This window comes from Mercenaria mercenaria, unplaced genomic scaffold (genome assembly GCF_021730395.1).
Source record: "Mercenaria mercenaria strain notata unplaced genomic scaffold, MADL_Memer_1 contig_2048, whole genome shotgun sequence".
Lineage (NCBI taxonomy): Eukaryota > Metazoa > Mollusca > Bivalvia > Venerida > Veneridae > Mercenaria > Mercenaria mercenaria.
Window position 1 is genome coordinate 48,902 of NW_026460079.1, and position 11,569 is coordinate 60,470.

Consider the following 11,569-nt stretch of genomic DNA (forward strand, 5'->3'; position numbering starts at 1 on the left):
AGAGTTATTGTGTTACGAATTCATTGAAAGTAATTTAATTAGTTTAGAGCCGACTAAGAGTTACTGTGTTACATCTGGCTAAGAAGTCATCGAGAGTAACTTAATTAATTTAGAGCAGACTTGGAGTTACTGTGTTACATCTAGTTACGAAGTTATCGGGAGTAATTTATTTAGTTTAGAGCCGGTGTAATGAAGTATTTCGACCCCCATAGAATAACGACCCCCCGGTCATTATTCTATAGAAAATGTGACTCCTTTCCTGTAAAATATTGACTCCCCTTATAAAAAACTGACTCCCTTTGAAAACTCTATAGTATAACGACCCCCCGGTCATTATTCTATAGAAAAAACTGACCCCTCCAACTAAAATACTTACTCCCTAAAGATTACTCCCTTCGAATCTCATAGAATAACGACCCCGGTTATTATTCTATAAAAAAAGTAACTCCTTCCATGTAAAATACTCACTGCCGAAATTACTACATTCGAACTCTCATAAAATATCGATTCCCGGACATTATTCTATTTAAAAAAGTTACTCTTTCCGTGTAAAACACCGGCTCCTAAAAAGACTTTCGACGATAATATCTATTAAAAAGTGATCCCCACCAAACCTAACGGACAATTTTACTAGATCTACAACTCTAATACCCTCCATTGCCAATAGTTAACATTTTGATTGTACTACTACTACTGGTGCTGCTACTTCTATTGCTATTACTACATGTACTTCTTCTTCTTCTACTACTACTACTACTACTACTACTTCTACTACTACTACTACTACAACTACTATTGATACTACTATACCTGCTTCCACTAATACGTCTTGTACATTTACCTCTTCTTCTCCTGCTGCTGTTGTTGCTGTCACTTATTCCTCTGCTGCTGCTGCTGCTGCAGCTGCCACTACCACTGCCACTACTACTACTACTACTGATACTACTTTCTATTGTTACCGCTACCGTACTTTACTGCCACTGCTAAGTATTGCAACTTCTATTAAAACTGAAGTTTGCAGGGATTATTGACACTTGTGTGTTTTGTGAACGTATTGTGAATTGTTATTTTCCTGAAAAAAATGTATACACCAAGATACAGCGTCTAGAAATAGAATCCCTTTACCCGTTGCGGAATGCTCTGATTTCTGTGTCAAGTGATGGTATCTGGGGCTAATGGTCAAACGGAAGGACGGACGGACGGACGGACAAGGGCAAATCTATATGCCCCCCTCCCCCGAGTGGGTGCATAAAATGCAGCAGTTAGGCCTTAGATACATGGGTTATCACTAAATTTGTCCAAATGACCGGTGGTCGTTTTTTTATGGGAGTCAATATTCTTCGTGAGGTTCAGTTTACTTCACGTTGGGGAGTCATAGTACTATGATCTGGAGGTCATAATACTATGACCGGGGGTCACTTTTTCTATAGAATAATGACTGGGGGGTCATTATTCTATGGGGGTCGAAATACTTCATTACACTGGCTTAGAGTTATTGTGTTATATCTAGTTAAGAAGTCATCGAGAGTCACTTAATTAGTCTACAGCCGTCTTAGAGTTACTGTGTTACATCTATGTACGAAGCTATCGGGAGTAATTTAATTAGTTTAGAGCCGTCTTAGAGTTATAGTGTTACATCTAGTTAAGAAGTCGTCGAGAGTAATTTAATTAGTCTACAGTCGACTGAGAGTTACTGTGTTACATCTAGTTAAGAAGTCATCGAGAGTCACTTAATTAGGGTAATTTATTTAATTTAGAGCCGATATAGAGTTATTGTGTTACATCTAGTTAAGAAGTCATCGAGAGTAATTTAATTAGTCTACAACCGTCTTAGAGTTACTGTGTTACATCTAGTTAAGAAGTCATGGAGGGTAATTTATTTAATTTAGAGCCGATATAGAATTATTGTGTTACATCTAGTTAAAAAGTCATCGAGAGTAATTTAATTAGTCTACAACCGTCTTAGAGTTACTGTGTTACATCTAGTTAAGACGTCATCGAGGGTAATTTATTTAATTTAGAGCCGACTTAGGGTTATTGTGTAACATCTAGTTAAGAAGTCGTCGAGAGTAATTTAATTAGTCTACAGTCGACTGAGAGTTACTGTGTTACATCTAGTTAAGAAGTCATCGAGAGTAATTTAATTAGTCTACAACCGTCTTAGAGTTACTGTGTTACATCTAGTTAAGAAGTCATCGAGGGTAATTCATTTAATCTAGAGCCGACTTAGGGTTATTGTGTTACATCTAGTTAAGAAGTCATCGAGAGTAATTTAATTAGTCTACAACCGTCTTAGAGTTACTGTGTTTCATCTAGTTAAGAAGTCATCGAGGGTAATTTATTTAATTTAGAGCCGACTTAGGGTTATTGTGTTACATCTAGTTAAGAAGTTGTCGAGAGTAATTTATTTAGTCTACAGCCGACTTAGAGTTATAGTGTTACATCTAGTTAAGAAGTCGTCGAGAGTAATTTAATTAGTCTACAGTCGACTGAGAGTTACTGTGTTACATCTAGTTAAGAAGTCGTCGAGAGTAATTTAATTAGTCTACAGTCGACTGAGAGTTACTGTGTTACATCTAGTTAAGAAGTCTTCGAGAGTAATTTAATTAGTCTACAGTCGACTGAGAGTTACTGTGTTACATCTAGTTAAGAAGTCATCGAGAGTCACTTAATTAGTCTACAACCGTCTTATAGTTACTGTGTTACATCTAGTTAAGAAGTCATCGAGGGTAATTTATTTAATTTAGAGCCGACTTAGGGTTATTGTGTTACATCTAGTTAAGAAGTCATCGGGAGTAATTTAATTAGTCTACAACCGACTTAGAGTTACTGTGTTACATCTAGTTAAGAAGTCATCGAGGGTAATTTATTTAATTTAGAGCCGACTTAGGGTTATTGTGTTACATCTAGTTAAGAAGTCATCGAGAGTAATTTAATTAGTCTACAACCGACTTAGAGTTATTGTGTTACATCTAGTTAAGAAGTCATCGAGGGTAATTTATTTAATTTAGAGCCGACTTAGGGTTATTGTGTTACATCTAGTTAAGAAGTCATCGGGAGTAATTTAATTAGTCTACAACCGTCTTAGAGTTATTGTGTTACATCTAGTTAAGAAGTCATCGAGGGTAATTTATTTAATTTAGAGCCGACTTAGGGTTATTGTGTTACATCTAGTTAAGAAGTCATCGGGAGTAATTTAATTAGTCTACAGCCGACTTAGAGTTACTGTGTTACATCTAGTTAAGAAGTCATCGAGGGTAATTTATTTAATTTAGAGCCGACTTAGGGTTATTGTGTTACATCTAGTTAAGAAGTCATCGAGAGTAATTTAATTAGTCTAAAGCCGACTTAGAGTTATTGTGTTACATCTAGTTAAGAAGTCATCGAGGGTAATTTATTTAATTTAGAGCCGACTTAGGGTTACTGTGTTACATCTAGTTAAGACGTCATCGAGAGTAATTTAATTAGTCTACAGCCGACTTAGAGTTACTGTGTTACATCTAGTTAAGACGTCATCGAGAGTAATTTATTTAATTTAGAGCCGATATAGAGTTATTGTGTTACATCTAGTTAAGACGTCATCGAGAGTAATTTAATTAGTCTACAACCGTCTTAGAGTTACTGTGTTACATCTAGTTAAGAAGTCATGGAGGGTAATTTATTTAATTTAGAGCCGATATAGAGTTATTGTGTTACATCTAGTTAAGAAGTCATCGAGAGTAATTTAATTAGTCTACAACCGTCTTAGAGTTACTGTGTTACATCTAGTTAAGACGTCATCGAGGGTAATTTATTTAATTTAGAGCCGACTTAGAGTTACTGTGTTACATCTAGTTAAGACGTCATCGAGAGTAATTTAATTAGTCTACAGCCGACTTAGGGTTATTGTGTTACATCTAGTTAAGAAGTCATCGAGAGTAATTTAATTAGTCTACAGCCGACTTAGGGTTACTGTGTTACATCTTGTTAAGACGTCATCGAGAGTAATTTAATTAGTCTACAGCCGACTTAGAGTTACTGTGTTACATCTAGTTAAGACGTCATCGAGAGTAATTTAATTAGTCTACAGCCGACTTAGGGTTATTGTGTTACATCTAGTTAAGACGTCATCGAGAGTAATTTAATTAGTCTGCAGCCGACTTAAGGTTATTGTGTTACATCTAGTTAAGAAGTCATCGAGAGTAATTTAATTAGTCTACAGCCGACTTAGGGTTATTGTGTTACATCTAGTTAAGACGTCATCGAGGGTAATTTATTTAATTTAGAGCCGACTTGGAGTCACTGTTTTAAATCTAGTTAAGAAGTCATCGAGAGTAATTTAATTAGTCTAGAGCCGACTTAGAGTTATTGTGTTACATCTAGTTAAGAAGTCATTGAGACTAATTTAATTAGTTTAAAGACTCCATTAACATCGACTCGTGTAAATGTTACTTTATTAAATATAGTACATTTTGTATGAATGTTTAATGTATGCGTATGTAGTAAATATTCAGTAAAGACGTCTGAATTAATGTTTCATACAACGCCGCTGAGAATATGTTTCAATAGCAACAGTATTTAACTATCAACCTCAACAATATAACTTCAAATTGATTCAGTTGTCATTTATACCAGGAAGTAAAGACGATAACTTCCTAGATGTAGACTTTTCTTTATAATAGCAACCCACTTTTAACATTTTCTTTTTTGTCTTAGAAATGCAAATTATATAAATTCCCTGAATTGATTTCAGCAGGATGGTTATACTAAACGAATGAATTAATTAATAATATTATTGGCATACACTTTGTATAACCAATGCAAGGATTATGACAATGATTTTGCGAGTGCAGATTTTTATTAGTTTATGTCATCTTGCAAGTGGAATATCAACCTACAATCATACAACGGCCATAGAGCATTGCAGAGGGCATGGGGGACTGGCATCGAATCGACATTTCATTGACTATGAAGGAAGGAGTGAGGACGTAAGCCCGTCTCTTGGTGAAGGTGAATCAGCCTGGATATCTGGAAATGTTAAATATTCGAAGTTTGTAAGTTGGCATGGATGTTTCGATGTAGACAAACCGGAAATATCAGAAAATATCCTGCCAGAAAATAACATTTATAACTGTTTAGAAAATTGTTCTAGCTTATCAAACATATCCTACATTGGACTTCAGAATGAAGTGTGTTATTGTATCAAGTTGACACAGTTGCAATATTTACCAGTAAAACCTGACAATGAATGTAAGCAGCAGCTTATTGAACCTTATGTTTCAAACAATGGTGACTCATCATCGTCCAGAAAAATAAAAACAAATGTTTATACAATTATCAACGACAAAGCTGTTTTCTGGAAGCCCACTTTAGCTAGTACTCACAATCAATGTGTTTATATCCAGATTAGTGGTAGGACAGTTGCTTACGTGACAGGGTCATGTTTCACACCGGCAAACAGATTCATATGTGTAAGAAGTGTTTTGCATTCTCTCAGTGAAAAATGTACTATATTCTACCCCGCTGAATCAGATAGGGAACCAGCATTTTGTATAGTCACCAAGCAGTCCTCTTGGTTGACGTCATTTGATGAATGTGTTAACTATTCCGGACAACTTGTACATAATGTCTATCCTAGGGTAAAGGGATATTTGGACCGTAATGTAACATATTGGACTGGAATATTCCGTTCTTTTAAAATAGAAAGTGAAGAAATTTCCATGAAAAATACTGTTTGTTTATCTATAAGGAAAACTGACAACAAACTTGTGTTAGATCCTGCCGATTGTTCTACTAACAAGGGATATATCTGTGAAGATGGTATTTCTGAAAGCACAGATTCAACAACGTTAAAAACAACTTATTTTCACGAAGAAACTGAATCAGAACCAAAAAGCAGTTTCCTGACCACAACAGTAAGTAAAAAGCATACTGTTTCTTCTGTCACTTTTTTCTCATCTCCAACTACTATGTTAAGTAAAGATAAAGAAACTTCAGACGGAGAAACAGTACACACTAGCATTTATATAGCTACAGGTGTTGTGTTAACACTCATCTTTGCTATAGTTATTATAATAACATGCTTAATTTTACGAAAAAGACGCAAAGTACGCAAAAGTGGACCTTATAATAAAACTAGATCTAAAGATGATCATAAAACAGCTGCTGCTGATTCGGACATCAATGCAAGATCAGCAACAGTATCTCACTGTGTTGAACAATCACAAGTACTTATACATCAACGTAATGAATCCGCTGAAGATTGTGCATACGCAACACCTCACAAAGCGCTGATACAACATAATGTACCCGAGTGCGAATATGACAGAGTAGATCTTAATGCTCCAAGAAAATCGACTGATAATGCAGCCAGTGCGATGCCAGCGGATGCTAACGTATATGGCATTCATTCAGGCATCAGACATGACGATGAGACGGGCGAATATGACCATCTACATGCCGTTGGTACTAAACAACTAGCAAAGCCGGTGGATGGAATATATAATACAACGTCAGCAGTAAATGATACCTATAACGTATTGACGTCAGAGAGTAAAGGAAAGTCTACTTACCGAACTATTGAAAAACGACCTCACATGGATGAAACTTGCGCCACCTACGATAAACTGGATTAATTTGCACTGAACTATGAATTTATCCTTTTCTTTTGTCATGTTAACAGTAGATATTGTAAATATATTTTGTTATAGTAGTCACAATGTTTTTTTTTCTCTTTCATGTTTGTGTTCAGCTTAATTGCATTAACAGATTATATTTAAACTTTATTTAAAACATTAAAACTTCTAAGAATTGATGATATTAATACTATTTCGAATCCCATTCTTTAACAAGTACACAATAGCAAAACACAAATAGACATCAGCGAAATAATGCTGCCACCGGTAAAGTATTCTCCCTTCAAAATGTTGTGACTCTTCAAAGGCACCAGTAATGTTATTATTGCTTCTAGAAGTGTCGACTCGTCTGTAAATTCAAACTTAATATGATAAAACCAACAAACGTGCCTACAGTTTTTACACCAAACGCTATTTTATGTAGAGCTAGTTATATTGTTCATAGAATATACCAATATTATTATGTTACCAGATATTCCATCTGTTTATTTGTTTATATGTATGCATACAGTACAATCAAAAGTATGTATGCTTTACTTTTTAAGCAGTACATGTCAAAATATATGTTGTTTTAGATTTTTTAAATAACTTTAATTAAGCTGTAGATAGAAGTAATAAGAAAGCGATTGAATGTGTTCCAGGCATTGTTTAGCAATGCAAAAGCCCGCGTTATCTGTTAAATATGTGACAATGATCATATCTATAGATTTAAAACATAACAACATACTTTATATAATACTCATCAAAATCATCTAAAATACTACCCTTAGTATGTTTTCAATATCGTTGTATGTTTGAATTTGATACTGTGATGTGGTGTACATGTAAGAGCATATCCTTTAAGGGTTATAAATGTACATTTATGCTTATAACATCTTATACTGTACTTCGTATGTTGTAGTTTAAATTATCCAATAATATAAAAATGTTACAATAGATTCTTAAGAAAACTACCGGAAACTGAAACTATTGTTTGCGTCCAGGAATACCATAATATAATGAGATTTCAATGGAGATTTCCGAAAACTCATTCAACTCATTTCTTTGTATTTAGGAGTAGGCGGAATAATCATGATAGATACGTGGTTATATGCCTATATTTTGTGTAAATCATTATACCCATGTATACAGCTTCTCTGGACCCAATCAGTTAGAAAAAAAAATGTCAAAGCTGATTTGTGAGGCATTATAACAGACATTTGAGTATATATGCACGTATGAAATGTGTAAAGTAGTTCGGGCGTGTATATGTACGCCCGTCTGTACTGCTTGGCGCTTTGCCATAATTGGTCTCTTAAATTGTGTGCGACGTCTGGGTATGACGTCTCAACGTTATGATGTCAGTGACCTCGAGTCATGTTCTTATCACAGGTCATGTCTATAGATGCTGACAGAATGATATATATCAGTAACATAATCACTAAAATCCTAAATAAAACTATGTTCAATATGCGCTTTGAATATATAGAAAAAAAATATTTGATTAAATGAAAGCAACGTTTCATTATAACTCATTGTAAAGCTGATTGACGCTGCTGATATACGGGGTGAGGCTGATGATGTAATAGCTTTTTCATGTCTCTCCGTGTATACATGCTAGAGATGTACTGATGTTCTTTTATAATTATTACCAGTTACAGTATTCTCTGCTATCGAGACATGATGTTATATGAATAAGGACAAAATTTTGTCAAAAAATGAGTTGAAAGAGGTCCAAAGTAAATAGATCCTTATTTTTCCATTTTGTTTTTAGTATTTTCATGTAGAACGGGTGCTTAAATCACATTTTTACACTACTAGTCTGCATTCTACATAGAATGTGACGGTTTCCGTGTTTATACTCGTTTAATCATTTGCTGTCTTACCTCTGCAACCACAGACTTTTATAAATACACCTTTTTCCTTATGAAATAATCTTCCACCTGACATTCCAACCCTTGAGCAATTCAATGCCGCTGTTTACCCGTTTTTATCTTTTAAATCACTTGTCTTTACCTTCAGTTTATCTGGCGCATTTACTAATAATTTAAGTGTCTTCGTCCCGTTGTTCAGGGGTAAAAATTGTAACTGTAAATGGTTTAGTTTGGTAAGATTATGACAGAAATGACAATCTTATTGCAATTTTGCAGAGAACATGTAGAAAAACTAAAATATTTCAATTTCACTGCTTATAGTGTATTTTTTCCTATAAATTACTAAATTTTAGATTTCAGAGGTGAGATTGGGTATATTTTACAGTAAAAGTGTGTGATTTGAGTGCAGTTTCGAGTGAAAAAAAAATATGACAAAATAAGCCCCATTAAGGAAAAGTGGTCATATATTAGCGACAGCTATTTTAGAGGAAATTTGGCACGCTAGCATATGTTTCTGAAAAAGCCGTAAAATCTTCAAGGAAAATTAATTTTATCAAACTGAAACTGGGTTTTTATATGCATTTAGGTTCCTGGTACAATGTAAGTGAAAATAACACTTCAAAGTTTTCCTTAAAGGACTGATTACACCAAACAGGAAGTGACTACTCAGTGATACATGTGAAGTAAGCCAAAATGTTGATGAAACCTGGTATTATGAATCATGTGAGGATGTGGCAACTATACTTTGGTTTAGTTTTATTGCTTATTGTATTGAGAAAAGACCTAGACCATTTTCATTGTAAATTTCCAGGTTTTAGTTGTATTCATTGAGAAAATGTCTACATACACGTAGCTGCTTAAAGTCTTGTTTTATGGGAGGATTTTTAGAGGGTGATGTTTTTCAGAACATATTACTTTTTCTCATATGTAATATAACATATGTCACTGATTTTTTTTTTATTTTTGATAAAGAGACATGTTATACTAAATGACCATGTATGTTTTTCATCATTGAAATGCTCTAAAGTACTGAAAATTAGGTCTCAATATTTCATTGTTTATCTGAAATAAAGAAGGAACTGAATTAGTATAAGTGTAACCTGTTAAGGGTTACAGTAATGGGATATTTTGTTGTGCGGGTATGAGCAAATATGCGTCTTTTAGAGTAGCAGATCACCATTGACTGGCATTTCACTATTCAACCCCCTATTTTCTTTCTATTTTTTTCGTCAAATTGTGGTAGTATTTTTATGAAAAGTAAGTGTATGGAAAAGTGATGTTCTATAAAGGTACGTAAATCAGATCTGAATCGGTCGGCTTTCATATAAAGCAAAGAAGGATTTGAATTAGTGACCTTTAACCTATAACGTATGATTTGAATTTTAGATGTCATTTATTCTTGTACACCAAACTTAAGTCCATTAAAACTATTATATATGCTTTGTAAAATACGTCAATAAAATGAACATTTTTCAGTATCACGTGTTGGTATACTTTAAATTTCTTTTTTTATTCTTAGAAAAATTAATGCGTTCATACTAGTTGTTTTTACTTTCAATGATTTTTGTTATTTTCGCATACGAAGGACGTAACAAGTTTGCCATTCCTGAAAGTATTAAAACTTTCCTCTATTTTCAAAAACTTTGTACAGTCTCTCATTCATAAATTCTGGTTATCTTTCGCAGAAATGACAATATCACTAAATCTTAAGTATGAAAAACATAGGTGTACTTTGGTAAATCAAAGGGAACAAAATGAGAATGTTGTTACGAAAGGATTGTTGATTTGCAAGACAACCTCTCACATTACTTAATGTTTTCCCTAAACTAAGCAAATTAGCAGTCATATTAGTGAGGATCGTAGAATTGCACATGCGATACGGGGAAACCCTAGAAACCACTTCGGCAATAAGCGCTCATATCATCTTTCCTCTGTTTGTTCAGTTTAGTTATAACGTATATATGTAAAGAAGAAGATGATGATTTAATCATCATGATGATTGATTTAATCTTCTTTCGCTAAAAGATTTAGTATCAGTGTTTTTAAACGACTATTTGCGTTTTCTCTAAACTATTTTACATGTAATGTAAAGTGTAAATGGAGAACTCATTTAATGATTTGAACGACGAAGCAAGATAGTAGAAAACGTTTCTCAAGCTGTGATGAATATAGTCAACATCAAACACTGACTGTGTCCTGATTGAGGACATCGTAATAAATGCTATTTAATCAAATAGCATATATGTCAATGCCGCTCATAATTGTTTCTATTATAAGGTATAAACTATTTTGATCATCACGGAGTTTTTCTATGATTTATTTTCTCAGTACTGAATTTGTCTGTAAGAACCGTTAATATATGAAACATCTACGGGTAACATTCCTTTGTTTAACCCTTGCCCTGCTAAATTTCTATCATGAACTTGTCCATCTTTCAATCTAAACAGTACCATTAACTGTTAAAAGCGGTGCATGCCAGAAAGATACTGACTGAATGGTGAACAGTGCAGGTCATGATCAGACTGCACGGATGTGCAGGCTGATCATGATCTGTACTGGTCGCAACGGCAGAATCAGTTGTGTCCAGCATGAGAAGGGTTAACTGATTTTGTCTAAATGCTTTCGATTTCGATTTAGACAGAACGGTTATAAGATAATATTCGGTCAATAGAATTAAAATGAACACATCAGAATAGTCTAGCGTTTTTGTCCATTGTTCTAGGCTATTCCAATATGTGTATATGGTATAAGATAAACTTTAAGTAAAAAAGCATATATGAGCCGTGCCATGAGAAAATCAACATAGTGGGTTTGCGACCAGCATGGATCCAGACCAGCCTGCGCATCCGCGCAGTCTGGTCAGGATCCATGCTGTTCGCTAACGGTTTCTCTAATTGCTATAGGCTTTCACAGTGAACAGCATGGATCCTGACCAGACTGCGCGGATGCGCAGGCTGTTCTGGATCCATGCTGGTCACAAACCCATTATGTTGGTTTTCTCATGGCACGGATCAATTTATGTAGCATTGACTTATCATGATATTGCTTGTTATCGCATATTTTTAAAACTATAAAAAATTTGGATTTGTTACACTAATTATT